The 22,977-nt window shown below is 40.6% G+C and overlaps 1 long non-coding RNA gene across 7 annotated transcripts in view; it reads right to left on the bottom strand.

Annotated features, from left to right (window-relative positions):
* LOC132677711 (uncharacterized) overlaps positions 1–22,977 on the bottom strand; it is a 91,263-nt gene that overhangs the window by 59,657 nt on the left and 8,629 nt on the right. The window contains exon 3 of one of the 7 annotated variants that reach the window (XR_014135360.1): positions 6,330–9,038. The exons of 5 other annotated variants lie outside the window; for them this stretch is intronic. This is a non-coding gene — a long non-coding RNA (uncharacterized LOC132677711). Of the gene's footprint in view, positions 1–6,329; positions 9,039–21,438; positions 21,770–22,977 lie in introns of those variants that run through there. One more of the 7 variants, XR_014135359.1, reaches the window with a different exon arrangement.

The following is a 22,977-nucleotide window of genomic DNA, read 5'->3' as shown; positions in this document are numbered from 1 at the left end:
TGGGGCTCGAACTCACAAGCCATGAGATCATGACCTGAGCCTAAGTCTGCCGCTTAACCAAATGAGCCACCCAGGTGGCCCTGGATTCACCTTTCTAAAATGCACCACAAAAGAGGCAATCTAAACAACATGGAAACATATCAGTGACTAGATCATATTCAGCTTTGACATGTAGTTTTTGAGTAGGTGAAAGTAAACATACACATCCCATTGATTATATTGATCATTTGCCTATGATTTAAGCACACAAAAAAACTTAAAATACAACCAATTCATACATTCAGAATACTAATATAGGAGCGTGTTCTTTAAACTCATGTGGTTAGAAATACTAAGATTGCATTATCTATTTTCCTACCAACATGATCCTGGAAGTACTGTTGAACAATTCACAGAAACTCTGAAAAAGAGAATCAGTATTCTAATAAGTTTTTTTTTTTTTAAACTGTCCAAATTAGTTGCAATTTCATAACCTTTTGATAAGAAACTTGTTTTAGCTGTGCAAAGGAGGCATCTTGGGAATCAAGAAACCAAGAAACTCTAATGTCTTGATCAGTAACACAGGAGTGATCTGAAACAATTCATTTACTTTCTCAGGCTCTATGTTTCCTTTCAAATGGGGCAGAAATAGATAATCTCGAATGCCCTTCTTGCACTACTATTACGTGATTCTAAGTTCAGAATAAAAAAATAAAAATACCTAGATACTAAAAATACATGGATATACATCATATACAGGCTTAGGGTTTGGGAAAAGGAGAACAAAAGAAATGTGGGCTGTGTAAGGAGTTAAATAAAACTTCCTTGCTGGTGACCCTTCTCCCATGCTAATCATCCATAAGGAGGTGATGTTTCCATGCAGCTTGCCCCACTCATCACTTAAGACAGCACACCTCTCCAGTGAAACCTGGTCTCTGAAATCACAGAGCTGTGATGGTTTCAGTTGTGACACCTGAAGTTATGTTTATTTAGAGCAGGGAGATCAAAAATTGCTTCTGGCCTTGGATATCTAGAGTCTGTTCCTTTGGGGGGTCTCCTTCACTTCTGTTCTGAAGCTCTGGTGAGAGGTCTGAGGAGGGTCTCAGGGTGTTTTCTTTGGATGTTTTTGTGCAGTTCCTTCCCTTTTATCTTCCTAGAATTGCTTTGTTGCGAGGGAAATGGAGCTGAGCCCAGAGGACAAAATCATTCAATTTGAATTTTCGTACAAGACCCCCAATCTGACTCTCTGGACGGTTGCTCCCCAGACTAGACCTTCTACAGGCTCAAATCAGGACTGCTGGGCGCACAAAGCTGAGAAAGATGGGAGGGGCCCATATCCTGGATTATGGACTCTGACTTCAGAGTCCTTCCTGAGAGCCAGGAGGGCACTTGTGCCACTTAGGGACCGTGAAAGAACCCAATGGTGGTTTCCAGGTAGAGTGGCCTATTAATAACAGGAGGTTCGGACAACGGATCCGACCTTGAACCCAACCCCCTCACCTGCCGGCTGAGTGAACTTGGGTAAATAATTCACCTCTCCAAGACTGGTTCTCATTTGCTAAAACAAACGTTTGTGAAAATTCAAAGAAATAACAAACGAAAACAGCTGCTTTATCATTAACCACCACACACTAGGCTCAAAGCTTCACATGCCTTCGCTCTCAGCGCAGAGAAGCCCGCTGAAGAGCCGGGCCTCCCCCAGGGGGCGCTGCTGGGAGCCGACCTGGGCCGCTTTCGCAGGCTAGGTGCACAAGGCTGCAACCCTCAGAGGACGTGGCCAGGCGGCCGGCCACAGGGCTCCAGCGTCTGGACGCCGGGCCCCGCTCTCCCCGCGTTGGGATCGGGAGCGGATCCAACACGCACGGTCTCCGCCCACCACACACAGCCGCGGGCCTCACAGCCGTGTGGCTGCGCGGCTCCGCAGGACCATGCGGACGGAGACCATCTACCCCACGTATCAGAGTGGTGAGGCGGCCACCGCCGAACGCACATGCGTACCGGAGCCGCGCGGGTGTGTAACTTCCCATCAGCCCCGGCGGGGAACGTGTGCGCCTCTGCGGCGGGCCGGGCGGGGCGCGCAGGGTAAGTATGCGCCGGACAAGTTCCGGGAAACGCTGAGCTGTCCCGGAGACGGGCGGGGCCGGGGCAACAACGGAAGCGGGGGGCCAGAGACTCGCCCTTGTTGTGAAATACACCCGAACGGCAGGGTTCTCCCAATACAGGAAAATAATGATGAATGTTTCATTATCATGCTTTTTACAACGTTAGCCTCCAAAGACTACATGGTAATACATGAAAATTTTAGGAAAATCAGAAAATACGCACAAACAAATGAAAGAAAGGAACAGTGGACATAGCTTCACCTCCCGCTCCCTGAAATTTACCTGCTTAACCGTTAGACGCAGCCTTCTTAGAGTTTGCAGAAATCTGATCATAACACGCATTTTTACCACTATCCTTGCAGAAAACAATTTCTTGTAATATATAACACCAATTCTTTTTTTTTTCCAATAATAAGTTCCACTCACAACAGCATCAAAAATTGTGCAAAATAATTGAGTTAATAACCTATTTTTAAAAAAGATATTTTGTGGTATATCACATTTAAAAGACCTGGATGAGTAGATATTCCTATGATTTTCCTAGAAAGGTTCAATCTTCAACAATACTCCAAACAGAATCTCAACAATTTTCTGTTTTTCTTTTTGCTTTTTATTTTGTATATCTTACTTGACTGGGCATTGTAACCCTACTCTAAGAGAAAAATAAGAAGAAAAAAAAGAAGAAAACCCCAGTACTGCTTAACATATATTAAAAGTATTCTATTATAACTTTTTTTTTAATTTGGAATTGGCACAAAAAGAAAAAGAATATTTAAGAATTCAGAGGCACCTGGGTGATTCAGTGAATTATGAATCCGACTTCAGCTCAGGTCCCTTCCTGGGTTTGAGCCCTGGGTCATGCTTTGTGCTGGCAGCTCAGAGCCTGGGCCTGTTTCAGATTCTAGGTCTCCCTCTCTCTCTGCCCCTCCCCCACTCATGCTCTGTCTCTGTCTCTCTCAAAAAATGAATAAACAGTTTAAAAATTATTTAAAAAAATTTTTTTAAAAAGAATTCATTACATGGTTACATGAGGAAAGAACTGAGTATTCAATTCATTTTGGACAAATAGATCCTTCAAACTGAATGAACTTGTACACCAGTTCAAGACTCGTGCTCTGTCTCTCTCTGTCTCTCAAAAATAAATAGACATTAAAATAATTTTTTTAATTTTATATGTAAATCATTATATTCTTTTCATAATTTTTTTTAACAATGTGCCTCCCACCTCTGACCTGTCAAAGAGCCTAGATACAATGATCTCCCAGTAGCAATGAACACAGTTAGTACTCAGAAATTATCTGTGAAAAGTACATAATGACCTTTGGAAAAGTGATTGCAAGTCTGGCCAAGAAAAGCACAAGGTAAAACTAACAAAGCTTACTGTGCTAAAGAACAAAGAAGAACTTGCAGATCAATGGGGGTAAAAAACAGAAGCAAGTTTGAGGAGGTACTCATAGCAAAATCATGGGGTCAATTAAAGCACCTAAAAGCATAATTTTTAAAATTTTTTTAATGTTTATTTTTGAGAGAAACAGAACATGAGTGGGGGGAGGGGCAGAGAGAGAAGAAGACACAGAATCCGAAGCAGGCTCCAGGCCCTGAGCTGTCAACACAGAGCCTAATGTGGGATTCAAACCCATGAGCCCAGAAATCATGATCTGAGCTGAACACTTAACTGACTAAGCCAACCAGGTGCCCTAAAAGCATAATTTTTTTAAAGGGGAGAGGGAATATTCTCAGAAAGGCCAAGAAGGGAACTGGGACATTTGGCTCCATCCATTAGTAATGAGGCTATTCCTACCTTAGTGTCAGTGGAGACCAACTGGGGTGCCAGAACTCCCAATCTCCCTCGAGAGTAACAAAGAGCCCCCAAGTCAGGTTTCAAACAAGGATGAGTGGGAAACCTCGAATTCTACCTCCATCTATCAGTAAAGGGACACTGCCCCCAATTCTCCTGCTGGAGCAGTGTTAGAGAAAGCCGGTTAAAACAGATGTAAGTAAGATCTAGCATCTTCTAAGATAATATGAAAATATCCAGGTTCTAAGCAAAATTCACTCATAACACAAAGCAGGAAGATCTCAAACTGAATTAAAAAACAATAGATGCCAAGAGGACAGGATGTTAGAATTATCTGACAAAGACTTTAAAGCTGCCATGATGAAAATGCTTCAACAAGCAATTACAAAAGCACGCGAACCCCATTTCAAAACTGAAGAATAGCAGCAAAGAAATAGAAGATACAAAAAACCTTAAATGGAAATTTTTGTAATGAAAAATACACTAAGTGAAATTAAAAACAAAGTGGATGGGCTCAAAATAAAAAATAATGAAGAGGACAAAGGAAAGAATAGTGAACTGAAAGAGAAAACCATAGACACTGCTCAATGTGAAGAACAGAGAGAACAGACTAAAGAAAAAAAGCCCCAGGAACCTGACAGACTAAGTGTGAAAAAATTAACATTCACCTTCTCAGAGTCACAGGAGAGGATAAAGAGAGTAACACTGGACACGTACTTCAACAAATAATAGCTAAAAACTCTCCAAATTTGGTAAAAGACATAAACATTCAATAAAAGGAGTAAACCCAAACCAGATAAAGCCAAGGAAATTCCGTATTAAGACACACCTGATCAAACTTAGGAAAACTAAAGATTTTTTAAATCTTGAAAGCAGCAAGTCAGCAATGACATCTTACTTCTAGGAGCAAAATCTTCTGAATGACAGTGCATTTCTCTTTAGAAACTAGAGAGGCCAGAAATAAGTGGCACAAGATTTTTCATGTGCTGAAAGAAAAGAAATGTCAACCCCAAATGCTACATCTAGCCAAAATATCCTACAGTAATGAAGGGGAAATACAGTCAGTCTGAGGTGAATTCTCAGATAACAGAATTTGTCACCCTTAAACCTACCCTAATAAATGACTAGATAAAGTTCTTTAAACAGAATGGAAATGTCTAAGGAAGAAACCATGGAACACAGTAAACAAAAATATGAGTCAAAATTTTAGACTTTCCTTCTCTTAAATTTTCTAAGTTGTATTTTATCGTTGAAGCACAAATTATAATGTTGTCTGATAAGAATCTGAATGCATGTAAATTATGAATGTATGTGTGTATAAACTATGAATGTATGTAAAATCTAAATATGTAAATGTAGGCACCTGGCTACCTCAGTCCTTAGAGCATGCAACTCTTGATCTCAGGGTTGTAAGTTCAAGCCCCACAGTGGGTATAGAGATTACTTAAAAATAAAAAAATCTTTATAAGCAGTAGAAGGATGGGGGCGCCTGGGTGGCTCAGTCGGTTAAGCGTCAGACTTCAGTTCAGGTCATGATCTCACAGTCCGTGAGTTCGAGGCCTGCGTCAGGCTCTGTGCTGACAGCTCAGAGCCTGGAGCCTGTTTCAGATTCTGTGTTTCCTCTCTCTTTGCCCCTCTCCTGCTCATGCTTGGTGTCTCTCTCTCTCTCAAAAATAAATAAACATTAAAAAAAAATTTTTTTTAAAGCAGTAGAAGGAAAAGGGATGTAAAGGGAGGTAAGATTTCTATTCTTCACTCAAATAAAATGAGAACACAGTTAATGGGTTACATATATATCAGAGAAACCACTAAAATAGCTACACAAAAAATATACTCAAAATCCTAGATACACTGGGGTGCCTAGGTGCCTCAGTCGGTTAAGCATCCGATTATTAATCTTGGTTCAGGTCACGATCTCACGGTTTGTGAGCTGGAGACCCGCGTCAGGCCCTGTACTGATAGTGCAGACCCTGCTTGGGATTTTCTTTCTCCCTCTCTCTCTGCCCCTCCCCGCTCTCAAAATAAACAAACTTTTATGTTTTTAATTTATTTTGACATTTATTTTTGAGAGACAGAGTGACAGAGCACTAATGGGGTGTGGGGGGGGGGGGGAGGGCAGGGGAGGCAGGGGACACAGAATCCGAAGCAGGCTCCAGGTTCTGAGCTGTAGGCACAGAGCCTGATGTGGGGCTGGAACTCACGGACCACGAGATCATGACCTGAGCCAAAGTCAGACACCTAACCGACTGAGCCAACCAGGCTCCCCAATAAATAAACTTAAAAAAAAAAAACTATAAATACATCAAAATGGAATTCTAAGAAATGTGCAAGTAATCCAGAGACAATACAAAGAAACAAGAAACAAAATCAACAAATATAAAACACAAACCAAAATGGCAAACTTAAATCCTAATATATCAATAATTACACTAAATCTAAGTGGTCTAAAAATGCCAATGAAAACCCAGAGGTTGGCAAAAAAAATTTTTTTTAAGATTTATTCATTTATTTATTCTGGGAGAGACAGAGACAGCAAGTGGAGGAAGGGCAGAGAGAGAGGGAGAGAGAAAATCACAAGCAGTCTCCATGCTGTCAGCGCAGAGCCCAATGTGGGAGTCAAACTCACAAATCCATAAGATCATGACCTGAGCTGAAACCATGAGTCAGAGCTTAACCAGCTGGGCCACCCCGGCGCCCCAGCAAGTTGGATTTTTAAAATATAACCCAACTATGTACTGTCTAGAAGAAATTTAATTCAAATACAATCCTATAAGTAGGATGAAAGTAACAGAATAGAAAAATATATATCAAGCCAACATTAATTTTTAAAAACTTAATGTAAAAAAAAAAGCAAGAGTGGCTATATAAATATCAAATAAGGTAGACTTCAGAACATTGAAAATCACCAACAAACAGAAGGACATTATATAATGAGAAAAGGGTTACTCCAAGAAGGCACAGCAGTCCTAAATGCATATGTACCAGACAGAAGAGCCATATAATACGTGAAGCAAAAAACCAACTGAAAGGATACACAAATCCACACTTATAGCTAGTGACATCAACATACCTCTCTCAATAATTGATACAATAGCTACACAGAAAATTAGGAAGAATATAAAAGAACTCAGTAGCAACATCAACAAAATCTAACCGACATTTATAGAACACTTCACCCAACAACAGCAAATACACATTCTTTTCAAGTACCCAGGGAATGTGTACCATAATACAAACTTCAACAAATACAAAAGAACTGAAAACATACATAGTTCGTTCTCCAACCACAATAACCAAACTATAAATCAATAAGAGAAAGACAACAAGAAATTTTCCTAACCCTTGTAAACTCAACAATACACTTGTAGAAAAATCTATGGGTCAAGGGGAGTCTCAGTGGAAATTTTTAAAAATACATCAAACCAAATTAAAGTGAAAATAAAACATATCAAAAATTGTGAGATACCAGCTAAAGGAAATATATAACACTACGTGCCCAACGCAAGGTTAACACAAATTAGGTATATACAGGCATTTATTGCTTTATTATGATATTTACTTTATTATGGTGTTCTGGAACTGAACCTGCAATATCTCTGAGGTATGCCTATAGTGGTAATGATTGCATAACTCTGTGAATATACTAAAAATCACTAATTTGCACACTTCAAAGTGGTACATTTTATACTAATTATATCTCAATAAATTTGTTCTAAGAAATGAGCACATAAAGTTTCCAAGAGGAATGAAGTATAACCAGTAAGTTAAAAAAAATATTAAACCAGGGGTACCTGGCTGGCTCAGTCAGTAGAACACATGAGTCTTGATCTTGGGGTTGTAAGTTCGAGCCTCACATTGGGTGCAGAGTTTACTTAAAATAATAATAATAATGGGGCGCCTGGGTGGCCCAGTCAGTTAAGCATCCAACTCTTGATTTCAGCTCAGGTCATGATCTCACAGTTTGTGGGATGGAGCCCCACATTGGGCTCTCTGCTGACAGTGCAGAGCCTGGTTGGGATTCTCTCGCTCCCTCTCTCTCTCTGCCCCTCCCCTGCTTGCACTGGTGCTTGCTCTCTCTCTCTCTCTCTCTCAAAATAAATAAACAAACATTCTTTACAAATTAATTATAATAACAATAATAATTAAAGCAGAGAAAGAAGACAGTGACAACACCAAGTGCTGGTTGTGAGGGCAACACGGAAGAACACTACCATAAACACAGCTCCCAGTTCACTGGGCCCAGCAGTTTCTGAATGTGTACAATTCCTGACAACTTTGAAAATATGAGAAGGAATTGCATTGTTTTGAATTTAGTGCACTATGTAAAAATTTATTAGTATTATACAGTACTACTTATAATACGTAAAAATATTTTTTCATATTTGCACAATTGAAATTTTCCCCCAAATGCTATAGTACTCTCTTATGCAAGACTCACACACACAGAGAGAGACAGATATGCACAGTAAAAAGGTCAGAAAGGAGGGGCACCTGGGTGGCTCAGTCTGTCGAGCATCTGACTTCGGCTCAGGTCATGATTTCACAGTTCTTGAGTTCCAGCCCCACATCAAGCTCATTTGCTGTCGGCACAGAGCCTGCTTTGGATCCTCTGTCTGCCCCTCTCTCTGCCCCTCCCCTACTCTCACCCTCTCTCTCAAAAATAAATCAAACATTAAAAAATTATTTTTAAAAAAGTCAGAAAGGATAAACACTAAAATAATAACAAAAATGACCGCTATGTCAGTGACTAATATCAGTAGTGGTGCTGAAAGCAAACATTGCTCTGACGTATAAATCAGGGGTTCTCACACAAGGGCTTGTGGGCCAAATCCAGCCTGTTTTTACCCGGCCTGTGAGCTAAGAATGTTTTTATCTTTCTAAAGGGCCATTAAAAAATATGTTCTAGAAATATTATGTGGCCCAGAAACCTAAAATATTTACTGTATGGGTTTTCAGAGAAAAAGGTTGCTGACCCTTGATCTAAACAGTTATTTTCTTGAGGCACCTGGTGGCTCAGTCGTCGGTTGAACGTCTGACTCTTAGATTTCATCTCTGCTCATGATGCCAGGGTCATGGGATCCAGCCCCACATCGGGCTCCAGGTGAAGCCTGCTGAAGATTCTCTCCCTCTTCCCCTCTCTCCCCGTTTGTGCGCTCTCTCTAAAAAAAATAATAAGGTAAAATAAATTTTAATAGAGAGAGAGCTGCCTGGGTAGTTTAGTCAGTTAAGCAGTTGACTTCGGCTCAGGTCATGATCTCATTGTTCATGAGTTCGAGCCCCACATTGTCTGCACTGACAGTGTGGAGCCTACTTGGGATTCTCTTGCTCTCCCTTTCTCTCTGCCCCTCCCCCATCTCTCTCAAAATAAAAAAAATAAACTTTAAAAAATAAAAATAATAATTGGGAATGCAAGCTGTTGCAGCCACTCTGGAAAACACTATGGAGGTTCCTCAAAAAACTAAAAATAGAACTACCCTTCGGCCCAGCAATTGCACTACTAGGCATTTATCCACAGGATACAGGTGTGCTGTTTCGAAGGGACACATGCACCCCCATGTTTATAGCAGCACTATCCACAATAGCGAAAGCATGGAAAGAGCCCAAATGTCCGTCGATGGATGAATGGATAAAGAAGATGTGGTATATATCTATACAATGGAGTATTACTCGGCAATCAAAAAGAATGAATTCTTGCCATTTGCAACTATGTGGATGGAACTGGAGGGTACTATGCTAAGTGAAATTAGTCAGAGAAAGACAAATATCATATGACTTCACTCATATGAGGACTTTAAGAGACAAAACAGATGAACATAAGGAAGGGAAACAAAAAAATATATAAAAACAGGGAGGGGGACAAAACAGAAGAGACTCTTAAATATGGAAAACAAACAGAGGGTTGCTGGAGGGATTGTGGGAGGGGGGATGGGCTAAATGGCTAAGGGGCCCTAAGGAATCTACTCCTGAAATCATTGTTGCACTATATGCTAACTAATTTGGATGTAAATTTATTTATTTATTTTTTAATTTTTTTAATTTTTTTTTTTAAATTTTTTTTTAACATTTATTTTTGAGACAGAGAGAGACAGAGCATGAACAGGGGAGGGGCAGAGAGAGAGGGAGACACAGAATCTGAAACAGGCTCCAGGCTCTGAGCTGTCAGCACAGAGCCCGACGCGGGGCTCGAACTCACGGACCGCAAGATCGTGACCTGAGCCGAAGTCGGCCGCTTAACCGACTGAGCCACCCAGGCGCCCCATAATTTGGATGTAAATTTAAAAAAAATAAATAGTAAAACAAGTTAAAAAAATACATCTTCTAGCTAAAAAAAAATAAATAATAAATAAAAATAATAAAAATAAAAAATAAATAAAGAGAAGCCAGAATGTATGTAAAATCTTCTGGCTTAAAAAAAATAATTTTAAAAAGTTATTTTCTTAACAAAGATTATATTGTTAATTCTCTGTAAAATTAAAAACTAATAATATTTTATATACAGTATTAGTTTGCAGCAGCAACAGATTGTTTTACCTTAGTGTGAAAGGTTGTATGCCTAGATTTAGGGGCAGCTTTCGGAGGAAAGAGAATTTTGGGTAACAGGCTCAGAGATCAGAAAATTCAGGACTCCCTCAAATCTCATGGATATGAGGCAGGAGGTCCCTCTGGATTATCTGCCCTTTGGGCTATCCACTCACTTTCTCCATAAAAGGAAAATCATATGGGAAAGTCACCTTTTTCAGCAAGAGACAGGCTGCTTGGAGTGGGGTCAGCAAGATAACTCTGCAACCTTGGGGGAGTCTGCATTGACCTGGATTCCAAGCCAGCATTTTCTAGGGAAGTTCAAAAAAACACCACAAAAAAATAAACAAAAAACAAGCCTGACCAAAACAATATAAGCCTGACCAGCTATATATTTATTTAAAACTAAACACACACACACACACACACACACACACACACACACACACACACACCCCTCTTCATGGTAGGATGTATTACATAGCTGTAGGCCAATACTCCTTCGCCCATATAAACAACAAAAATATATTTAAAGGTATCCAACAGTTGTGGAAGCAACAAGGATAAGGGAAAACAAAACTTCAGAACAGAAAGAATCAGGAGGAGGTACAAAGCAACAGTACTTTAAGCAGTGGTATACTATCGCTGGAATCACAAATTCAAGAGCCTCTACTAAGAGGCTAATGAGATGAGGCCAAAAGGCAGAATGAAGTTTTTCTCAGTCTTGCAGTGCTTAGAAAATAAAGACTTTCTGGATGAGGTTACCTAAAAACAAAACAGGCAAGATATGAAAACCCTAGAGAAGGTAGTGAATTGTTCTTTGGGATCTAAACCCACTTTTAATCCAGGACCACTTACCAATTCTGGCACAAAGGTTGAAAATAAGGCTTGAGCCCCTGCAGAAAGCAGTTGTTGAGGACAGAGATTTAGCATTCATGAAGGGCTGGAGTTAAAAGCATGTCTTTAAATATATAAAATGTCTCAAGGTAAGTACCAAGTTTGAAACTCTATGAGAAGACTTAAAATGTGTTAAGGGCAAAATTGAATAATTAAACAAGACCACAAATAGGCACCAGAGGTTAGGACTTTATCATATCTCTTAGGGTAACTTTATTCAACCCATAACAATTGTAAATGACAAGAATCAGTCACTTGAGGACAGAGCAACAGAATTTGCCCATCTGAACCAGAGAGAAAATAGGCTGAAAGGGGGAAAAAAAAAAAAAAAGAACAAAGCCTTAGGGCCCTCAGCTGTGTGTTTAAAAAAATAATGGCTAAAAACTTCCCCAAACTGACAAAGACAAATCTAAATGGAAGATGCTAATCAACCCCCCCAAAAATCTATGCTTGGACACATCACAATTAAACTTCTGAAAGCTAAAGAAAGAACCCTGAAAGCAGCCAGAAACAGTACTTCACCCACAGAACACCAATTTGAATGATGGTGGATTTCTTATCTGAGATCATGGAGGCCAGAAGGAATTGTCACATTATTCAAAAGTTCATAGGAAAATACATCGTAAATTCTTTATCTGCTTTGAAACCCTCCTTCAGGAACAAAAAAGAAATAAAGAAATTCTCACATGAAAGAAAACTGATAGAATTTGTTGTAAGGAGACCTACCATTAAAGAATGACTAAAGAAGGGGCACCTGGATGGCTCAGTCGGTTAAGTGTCTGACTTCGGCTCAAGTCATGATCTCACGGTTTGTGAGTTCAAGCCCCACAGTTGTGCTGACAACTCAGAGCCTGGAGCCTGCTCCAGACTCCATGTCTCCTCTCTCTCTTCCCCTCCCATTTTCACACTCTGTCTCTCCCTCTCAAAAATAAACATTAAAAAAAAAAATTTTTTAAGAATGGCTAAAGAATAAACTATCCTTTACTCATAAGCTTTATAATTCATATCTTATGGTTGAAACAAGTTTAAATACCATGTCGAGGCAGGGAAATTGAAAAGATCACATGAAGGACTACATTTTGCTGCTTTTCCTGCTTCTATTCTTGCTAGGACCTGCACCTTTGCCCTACACATGCCTTATTGTACAATGTATGTCCTTATAAGGTCAAGGAGTTAATGATTTCTTTGGAGTCTTCCAGCACTATAGATAACATCTAAGGAGTGACCAGGAAGGGTCCTCATGTAGTTTTCCAGACCACTGACTCACGGAGACCCCTGGCCCCAGGGCATAAGTGACCTATGGAGAACATCTACACACTGTTTTAACCAGTTCCTGGAAGCCTGAGGAAGACAAGTACTACAGTCCTCAGCAAAAATCCCAGACCCCAAGCAAAGAAAAGATTCACTCTCCTTTCAATGTCTCCCAGACACTCTATCTGCTCTCTTTCTATGTCTTCAATAAACTCTGTTCTCATCTCTTCTCAGCTCATGTTTGATTTCTATCCTGTGCAAAGTCAAGGACTGTCTTGGCTGGTCCATGTGAGATCCTCCTCTGGGTCCTTGGACTCAGCCTGCCTGCATCAAAGTAATCCTCAAGATAATAATATTTAAAAGTAGGGAAGGTAAAAAACAACTAAATGGAAGTAAGGTTTCCATATTTAACACTAAATGGTAAAATGCTGACATCAGTCAATGGTGATAAACATTCAGTTATGTATATATTGATATCAGGAGCAACTACTACAAAAATTGACACCTACAGCTAGCTGTTAGAAGCAGTTAGTTGGGTTCTAACAGGATGCCTGGAGCCCAGTGAAGAGGAAGTCATGGTCAGCCATCATGAAAGTCAGAGGCCTGTCCCTGCAGGGCCACAAGGCCACAAGAAGCTGGAGCAAACCAGACAGGCCTAAGATGGCAGGTGCCATGACAGTATGAGAAGTAAATGAGATGATTCATTTTCAGAAATACCAAATAAAAGCTGTGCTGTCTACTTTACAACAGGTTTACAACCTATTAGAAATATATACCAATCGTCGCCCCCCAAAATGGAGTCCCAAACCCTTAGACACTTCACTTCCTGATTCTTCTTCCCTACCCATTTCTGGGGCTTATTTTCATAGGCTTTGCAATGAGCATGTGCCAGAGAACTGAAGTCTCTGCATCACCTCAAAGAATGTATTTTTTGCCTTACATGGTCATAGGCAAATTCCGGGTAAGGCTGTAACCTCTACAGTACTCAGCCAATGAGGAATCAGGGGAGGGATGTGCATGCTAGGAGATAAATTGCCTGCTGTAACTGCACACACACACACACACACACACACACACCCCGCCCCCGCGCCCTGCAATGTGCCTGTCCATCAGACGCCCGCTCTTGCAAGAACATTGATTAAAGCCTTGCTTCACTGTGCTCTGAATCTCCGTTTCTCTCCTTTGATAGGGTCAGTGGGCTTCTCACAACAGGAACCCCTGATCAAATAAGGAAGAAAAGTGCAAAACCTTGTTTCCAAAATACCCCTACCTCAGGTAATGAATATTCCATCCCTTGTTGACAACTGTCAATAAAAGATAGAAACCCAAACCCCAGGGCGCACAGCTCTGTCTGTCTTGAACTTAGGTGCTCTCACATCTCAAGACTGTACTTTCACTTTAATAAACTTTTCCATTTGTGCCCCCTTGTCTGCTGTGTTGTGTCTGTCCTTGAATTCTTTCTCATGAGGAGACCAAGAGGATTTGGTGACATCTTTGGGATGGGCTGGGTTGGGGTCTCAGGACCCAGGATCTCCCCAGTTCACCCAGCAACACAGCTACAGCAAAGAGTAAATGCAACCTAACCCCTAGACAGATAAATGTTAAGACCATACACTAAAGGCCTATTTCCCTCAGCTCCTCAGTTGTGATGATTTTATGAAAACTTGACTCAGCTAAAGGATGCCCACACATATGGCAAAACATTATTTGTGGGTGTGTCTGTAAGAGTGTTCCAGAAAAGGGGCGCCTGGGTGGCTCCATCGGTTGGACTTCTGACTTTGGCTCAGGTCATGATCTCATGGTTCGTGAGTTTGAGCCCCACATCGGGCTCTGTGCTGACAGCTTGGAGCCTGGAGCCTGGAGCCTGCTTTGGATTCTGTGACTCCCTCTCTCTCTGCCCCTCCCCCGTTTGCACTCTGTCTCTGTCTCAAAAATAAATAAAACGTTTAAAAAACATTTTTTTTAACTAAAAAAAAAAAAAAAAAAAAAAAAATGTTCCAGAAGAGATTGTCATTTGAATAGGCAGACTGAGTCAAAGATCACCCTCACCAATGCAGGTGAGTATCACCCAATCCATTGAAGGCCTGAACAGAACAAAAAGGTGGAGGAAGGGTGCTCTTTTTGACTGAGCTGGGATATCCATCCTCTTCCCACCCTCAGACATCAGCACTCCCAGCTCTTAGGCCTTCAGACTTGGACAGAAATACACCACTGGCTTTCCTGATTCTCCAGCTTATAGATAGCAGATCATAGGACTTCTTGCCTCTATAATTGTATGAGTCAACTCCTATAATAGATCTCCTCTTATATATACCTACCTATATCCTATTGGTTCTGTTTCTCTGGATAACTCTAATATACCAGTACATCATGTTCATATTTCAATAAAAAGAAGGTGGGGATAGCAGAGTCACTGGCATTTTGGTGGTAACTGAAACCAGCAATGAATCAGATGGCTTAAAGGAAAGACACTGAGGAGGTCAAAGGGCAAATACAAGATCTGAGAGAACTTCACTCAGAAGCCTGGAAGAACAGGTCATAAAAAATGAAAAAGAATTATCTGGAAGGTAAAAATAAAACTAGCAACCCACATTGAACACACAGTTCTTCACTTGTGGAAAATAAACACAAAATGAAAAAGCAGAGATATTTTATGGAAACCAAAGGCACAACAGTAAGAATTAAGATAATCTAAACAACTAAACATGAAAAAACCAAAATCACAACAAAAGAGGTGCCTGGGTGGCTCAGTCAGTTAAGCGTCCAACTTCAGCTCAGGTCATGATCTCACAGTCTGTGGGTTCAAGCCCCCCATTGGGCCCGGTGCTGACAGCTCAGACCCTGGAGCTTGCTTTGGATTTTGTCTCCCTCTCTCTCTGCCCCTGCCCTGCTCATTCTCTCTCTCTCTCAAAAATAAATAAACATTTAAAAAATCATGAAAAATGGAAGAAAATCTGCTTTTAATTCCAATGGCACTCAATATGATATAGATAGATACAAAAAAACCCTGTTTAAAGTAAGAATTGATTTCAATTACATGGAGTCATCAAAGAATGAGTTATCAAAAGTTAAAAATTGACAGGTAAATTATGAAAACTAAAACTCTCAACTGAAGGCTTGAAACAGTAAACATAACTGACCAGTCGTACAAATCTCCTAGAGCATATGACAAAGGAAAGTGACTGCCAAGTACACATGGGAGGTCCTAAGAAGACTGAGCCTTCTTTCCTGGGCATTTAAAATAGTAACAGACTGGTCCAAATGGCGACATAGAAGGCTCCTGAAGTCACCTGCTCCAATCAACATGCTGAATCTACAGCAACATACAATTCCTCTGAAAGAAATTCAGAACCTAGCTGAGTGACTCCTTCATAAGCAGTGAACAAGAAAATACCCACATCGAATTGGATAGGAAACACTCATACATAGCTCACCATAAACCCCATTCATGGTATGGTGCTAATATAATCAAGAGTGAACTCCCAACTCCAAGCTTTTCCATGAGGAGCAAAGGTTTAGACCCCACATCTAGTGCCTCAACTCTTAAGATTCCTACCTGGACAGGCCCCCAAAACACCAAGCTCTGAAAGCCAACAGTGCTTGCTTCCATAAGAGCTACAAAACTATAGGGATGCCTGAGTGGCTCAGTCAGTTGAGCGTCCAGCTTTGACTCATGTCATGATCTCACGGTTCGTGTGTTCGAGCCCCACATGGGCTTGCTGCTGGCAGTGCAAAGCCTGCTTCGGATCCTCTGTCCCTCTCTCTGTGTCCCTCCTCCGCTCATGCTCTCTCTCTCTCTCTCAAAAATAAATAAAAACGTTTAAAAAAAAGATTTTAAAAAAGAACCACAAGACTATAAAGCAAACAAAGAACAGTTCTTAACAGACTCCTGAGATGCTAAAGCTATCATCCCACGTCTCCATGCAGAAAGAACAAGATCTCCCAGTCTTTTTCCAAAAGAGGTCCATTTGCATACTTTTGCTACTTGAAGGCCAGGCATCTACTTTAGCAGGCAGTTAACTGGATCCTTCCAGAAAGCCAGAGAAACCATGACACCACCTCCACCTTCTCCCTAAAACCCACCGCAAAGAGCCAGTATCTGCCTGGCAGGACCCTGGATATTATCTGGCACCCCAGCTTTCATGGTTACTGCCCAAGTGACAAGCCCCCAGATCACCTGGCTCTGACAGTCACCGGGACTTACATTCATGAGACTCACAGGACTATAGCAAACAAACAGCTCTAAACAGGTGTAGGACAATCCCATCCCCATGAGTATATACCCAAGCCTGGCACAGAGGGAGCATTAAAAAAAGCCCATCTCCAATTTCTCCCTGGAAAGGGCCTAACTACATATTTTCCCAGCTGCTGCCTGATGGTTCAGCTTCCAATAAGCCTGCATCTAGGTGCCAACTGAGATCCTTGCCTTTGGTACACTGACAGTTCTTGGCACGCCCTTAACTACCAGGAGCCACTGAAAACAAAGGCAGCTTAGACAACACAAAGGTCTAAGATACCTGAGTGCTGGTGAGGCTGCGGAGGAAAGGGAATCCTTGTGTACTATTGGTAGAAATATTAATTGGTGCAGCCTCTACGGAAAACAGCATGGAAGATGCTCAAAAAATTAAAAATATGGGAGCGCCTGGGTGACTCGGTCAGTTAAGCCTCCCAACTTCGGCTCAGGTCATGATCTCACGGCTTGTGAGTTTGAGTCCCGCGTCAGGTTTTGTGCAGACAGCTTGGAGCCGGGAACCTGCCTCAGATTCTTTGTCTCCCTTCCTCTGCCCCTCCATCGCTCGTGCTCTGTCTCTCTCTCAAAAATAAACATTAAAAAAACTTTTTTAAAAATTAAAAATATGATCCAGCAATCCCACTTCTGGGTACATATCCAAAGGGAAAGAACACAGGATATTGTAGAGATACCTATACTCCCATATCCACTGCAGCATTACCCACAATGGCCAAGATACAGAAACAACCTAAGTTGTCCATCAACAGATGAACGGACAAAGATGTGGGGTATACATACATACACTAAGGACTATGATTCAGCCATGAGAAAGAAGGAACTCTTCCTATTTGGGACAACATGGATAGATTCTGAAATCATTATCATGCTGGATGAAGTAAGTCAGACAGAGAAAGACAAATAAATATAGCCCAGCATCATGTATACGTGGAATCTTAAAAAAGTCAAACTCCAGAACAAAAGGTAGAAAAGTGACTGCCAGGGGCTGGCCGGTAGTGGAAACAGGGAGAGTTTGGTAAAAGGTTACAAATTTTCAGCTGTAAGATGAATGAAGTGAGGATCTAATGTACAACATGGTAACTATAGCTGGTAACACTATCCCATGTAATTGAAATTTGCTAAGAGAGGAAAACTTAAATGTTTTCACCAGAAAGTAAAACCAAATAAGTATGTGAGGGAACAGATGTAACAAACAATTAACTAGATGGGGGAATACTTTCACAATGTACATGTACATCGAATCACATTTTTTGTTGTTGTTAAAGTTTCTATTTTTCGGTAATCTCTACACCCAACATGGGGCTTGAACTCACAATCCTTGAGATCAAGAGTTTCACGCTCTTCCAACCAGGTGCCCCTCCACTTTAAATATCTTACAATTGTATTTGTCAATTATACCTCAAAAAAACAGAACACATTTAAACATAAAATAAATACAATGAAATAGTAACAGTGTTCCAGCTTATAAGAATACCAGGACCCTGGCCCAATACAAGACTGAAAGTTAATCGTAAGATTACAAAATGCTTCCCTCTCTACAACTTCCCACCACATCAACAGGCTCCAGGGCAGTAACAACAGATAGCAGATGAAAAAGCTATACAGTTTCAAGACAGAGAAGGCCAAAGTCAAGAGGGGAATCAAAAACAAGGGCACTTAGGGGTGCCTGGGTGGCTTAGTTGGTTAAGCATCGGACTCTTGATTTTGACTCAGGCTATGATCTTATGAGATCAAGCCCCATGATGGCTCCTCGCTGTCAGCTTGGGATACTCTCTCCCTCTGTCTCTGGCCTTCCCTGCCCATGTATGTTCGTATGCACGTGTGCTCCAGGGCAAGCTCTTTCTCAAAATAAATAAATAAAAATTAAAAAAAAAAAAAAAAAAAAAGGACAGTAAAGACATTTGAAGACTCTGGTACCTACAGCTGTTTAAAAAACATTAAACATTGCCCATCTCCTAGCCAAATTAACATAAATCCTCACATTATAAACCCATTTATCTCAGTTCTGTTACAGGATACATGTCCAGCGTTCAAAAAAAATTGCAAAGCATATCAAAAAGCAACAAAAAAAGCACACAGAAGAGACAAAGTAGTCATCAGAACCAGACTCAGATACAACACAGATGTTGGAAGTACGACACAGGGAGTTTAAAATAACTATGATTAATATGTTAGAGAGTTGAATGAAAAAATTAGACAATATTCAAGAACAAACGAGTAATATAAGCAGAGAAATAGAAATTCCAAGAAAAAAAAGGAAATGCTAGAATTCAAAGCCACAGTAATAGAATTGAGGAATGCCTTTGATGGGCACATCACAAGGAAAAAACCAGTGAACTTAAAAATAGGTCAATAAAAACTACACAAACTGAAATGTGAACAGAAAGAGGATGAAAAAAATAGCACATCCAAGAACTGTGGGTCAACATCAAAAGGTATAATATATGCATAAGTAGAGTGCCAGAAGCAGAACAGAGGCAGTATCTGAAGTAACAATGACCAAAAAATTCCAAAATTAATGACAGATTCAGGAAGTTCAGACAATACCAAGTGGGAAAAATACCAAGAAAACCACATCTAGTCACATCATATTTAAACTGCAGAAAATCAAAGACAAAGGGGAAAATCCTGAAAGAAGCAAAGAAGTGGGAGGTGGGGGAAGGCTGGGGGGAGGGGGGTGCACCTTACCTACAAAGGAACAATGATAAGAATTACAATAGACTTCTCAGAATCCATGCAAGCAAGAAGAATGGAGTGAAATATCTAAAGCTTTGAAAGCAGATACAGCCAGGCACACCTGGGTGGCTCAGTTGGTTAAATGGTTAAGCATCTGACTCTTGATTTTGGCTCAGGTCCTGATCCCAGGGTCCTGAGATTGAGCCATCTGTGGAGCCTGCTTAAGATTCTCTCTCTCTTTCCCTCTGCCCCTCCCCCTGCTCATGTTCCCACGGGGCACACACATCCGAAGGAAGGAAGGAAGGAAGGAAGGAAGGAAGGAAGGAAGACAGCCACCAACCTAGAATAAAAAAGATGCACCGAGGCATACATTTATATAACACTGAATGACAAAGATAAACTCTTATAAGCTTCCAGATGAAAGAACACTGACTCACAAAGTAAAGAGATATATCCTAACTTTAGATTTCTCCTCTGCAGTGGTGAAAGCAAAAACACAATTAGATTATGAGAAAGAATTTCAATGCAGAAATGCTATACACAAATAAATTGCTTTTCATATGACAGGCCCCAAATCGGATATGTTCAAATGGGCAGGGCCTCAAAGAATAAATCACCTACGGGATCTCTGCAGAGAAAATGCTGAGGAGGTACAAATAAGATGCCAAACAAGTCTCAAGCAAGGGGAAGGTGAAGAGGAGGGGAAGGAGTGGGAAACAACAGATCTTGTTGGTGATACACAGCTACAACTAGATGGATAATATTAACGTGATGTGAAATGTACCACGTAATGTTAAAGACCTGTTGAAACAGAAGAGACTCTCCGTAAGGAAGGACCAATGATACACTGATAAGTTAGCAAAATGTAGGAGTTTGGGTATGGGGTGCAGGAGACCAAAGCTTTCTAAGATCATCTAAGAGGGGCTGGAGGAGGAAGGGTAGCAGTTGCTACACCACGGAGCAGCAGAAGAGCCATGAAGCTTAATCCTGATGTGTCAGTAGATATGAGCTCAGTTATAATATTCAGCAGTAAGTTGGTAACTGTGAGAATTAAGAATCAGAAGTCTACCAGATTAACAAAGAAGAAAAATTAAACACTAAGAAGTTTGAACAAGCCAGAAAAAGTAAAGTTTCTGAAAATGTACAATTAGTAGCATAAAATTGTGGTATATATTTGTGTTATGCTAAAATATAATATTTAGCAAACTAAGATGGATATATAAAACCAAATATATGGATTATTGCAGAAAATGTGAATGGATATATTTCTTATCCAAGACGGATTGACATGGTGATCAAAAAAACCAAAATGCTGACATTTGTTGTTTATAAAAAAATAAATCTGAAAGTGATAAGGAATGGTGAAAAATGAAGGAATGAACAAAATGTTACCAAAAAATGCAAATAAAAGGGAGGCAAGCATGGCTTTATTTATATCAGATTAACTACAATTTACAGCCTTTACTTTCAGTAGGGCAAAGACAGACATCATGTAATGATGATAAATGACAAAAATTAGGGGCGCCTGGGTGGCTCAGTCGGTTAAGCGTCCGACTTCAGCTCAGGTCACGATCTCGCGGTCCGTGAGTTCGAGCCCCGCGTCAGGCTCTGGGCTGATGGCTCAGAGCCTGGAGCCTGCTTCCGATTCTGTGTCTTCCTCTCTCTCTGCCCCTCCCCCGTTCATGCTCTCTCTCTGTCTCAAAAATAAGTAAACGTTAAAAAAAAATTAAAAAAAAAAAAAAAAAAAAAAAAAAAAAGGGGCGCCTGGGTGGCGCAGTCGGTTAAGCGTCCGACTTCAGCCAGGTCACGATCTCGCGGTCCGTGAGTTCGAGCCCCGCGTCAGGCTCTGGGCTGATGGCTCGGAGCCTGGAGCCTGTTTCCGATTCTGTGTCTCCCTCTCTCTCTGACCCTCCCCCGTTCATGCTCTGTCTCTCTCTGTCCCAAAAATAAATAAAAAAAAAAAAAGACAAAAATTAATCAACATTTAAGTTAAATCTACATGCATCCAAACAGGTTTTTAAAAATTGCCATAATTACAGAATAATTTGGTTAAAGAAAACAAACAAACCACAATTACAGTGAGAGACAATGTATCTCTATCAATAAGAAAGGACAAGTATCAGGGCGCCTGGGTGGCTCAGTCAGTTAAGCGTCCGACCAGCTCAGGTCACGATCTCACAGTTCGTGAGTTCGAGCCCCGCGTCGGGCTCTGTGCTGACAGCTCAGAGCCTGGAGCCTGCTTCACATTCTGTGTCTCCCTCTCTCTCTGCCCCTTCCGTGCTCATGCTGTGTCTCTCTCTGTCTCAAAATTAAATAAACATTAAAAAAAATTAAAAAAAAAAAAAAGGACAAGTATCAAGTGGAGTTTATTTAACCCTTGTGTCAGGTAATAAATGACAGCTAAAATTCAACAGGCACTTACTTGGAAGAGTACCTTTCACAGAATATTTTAAATATATATTATTTCATATTCAGGGCAAACCTATAACATAGGTATTATTTCCCCCCAATTAACAGATAGGAACATTGAGACAGAAAAAAGTTATTGACTTTCTAAGGTCATCCTTAACTGGAATCGGGTCATCTGACGATAAAGATCCGCTTATAATTGTTCTGTTATACTGTGGTTTCAGAGAAAATATTATTAAATTCTATAAATTCTATAAAAGAGGTTTTATAACCTACTTTGTCTGATTATGACATATAAAACCGAAATGAAAAATATAATCTCTACCAAAAAGTCATTAACTCATGAGATGGTCTCCAAATTAAAAACTAGGTCAAAGAAAAGTAACCAACATCCAAATTACTAATTTCCTAGAAAAGAACAAAGTGGGCACTTCTTGTTTTGTTTAATGTTTATGTATTTATTTTGAGAGAGAGCACAGGAGCACAAGCAAGGAAGAGTGTGGGGCGGGGAGGGGTGGAGACAGAGAATCCCAAGCAGGCTCCATGCTGTCAGTGCAAAGCTCTGCATGGGGCTTGAACTCACAAACTGTCAGATCATGACCTGAGCTGAAAACAAAAATTGGACACTTAACCAACTGAGCCACACAGGTGGCTCACCCCATTTAATGATTTTCAACACTATGTGCCACTGTCCTAGGTACTTGGGATACAACAGTGAAAAACAAAATTCACCTCCTCTAGCCTTCAGGGGTTGGTGGGGGGGGGGGGAGGGGGTTACATTGATTCAGAAAGGGGAAAACAGAGGGTAAACTATATAATAATAAAGAAACCATAGAGTAGGTTAGACGAAAAGTGCTATGTTAAAAATACAAAGTAGACCAGGGCACCTGGGTGGCTCAGTTGGTTAAACAACTGACTTCCCCTCAGGTCATGATCTCACAGTTTGTGAGTTCGAGACCCACGTAGAGCTCTGTGCTGACAGCTCAGAGCCTGGAGCCTACTTCAGATTCTGTGTCTTCCCCTCTCTATACCCCTCCCCTGCTCACAATCTGTGTCTCTCTGTCTCCCAATAATAAATAAATGTTAAAAAAAAAAAA

This window comes from Panthera onca, chromosome D2, assembly GCF_046562875.1.
Source record: "Panthera onca isolate mPanOnc1 chromosome D2, mPanOnc1 haplotype 2, whole genome shotgun sequence".
NCBI classification, from domain to species: domain Eukaryota; kingdom Metazoa; phylum Chordata; class Mammalia; order Carnivora; family Felidae; genus Panthera; species Panthera onca.
Note: the sequence above shows the minus strand (reverse complement) of the source record. Positions and strands in the feature narration are given on the sequence as shown.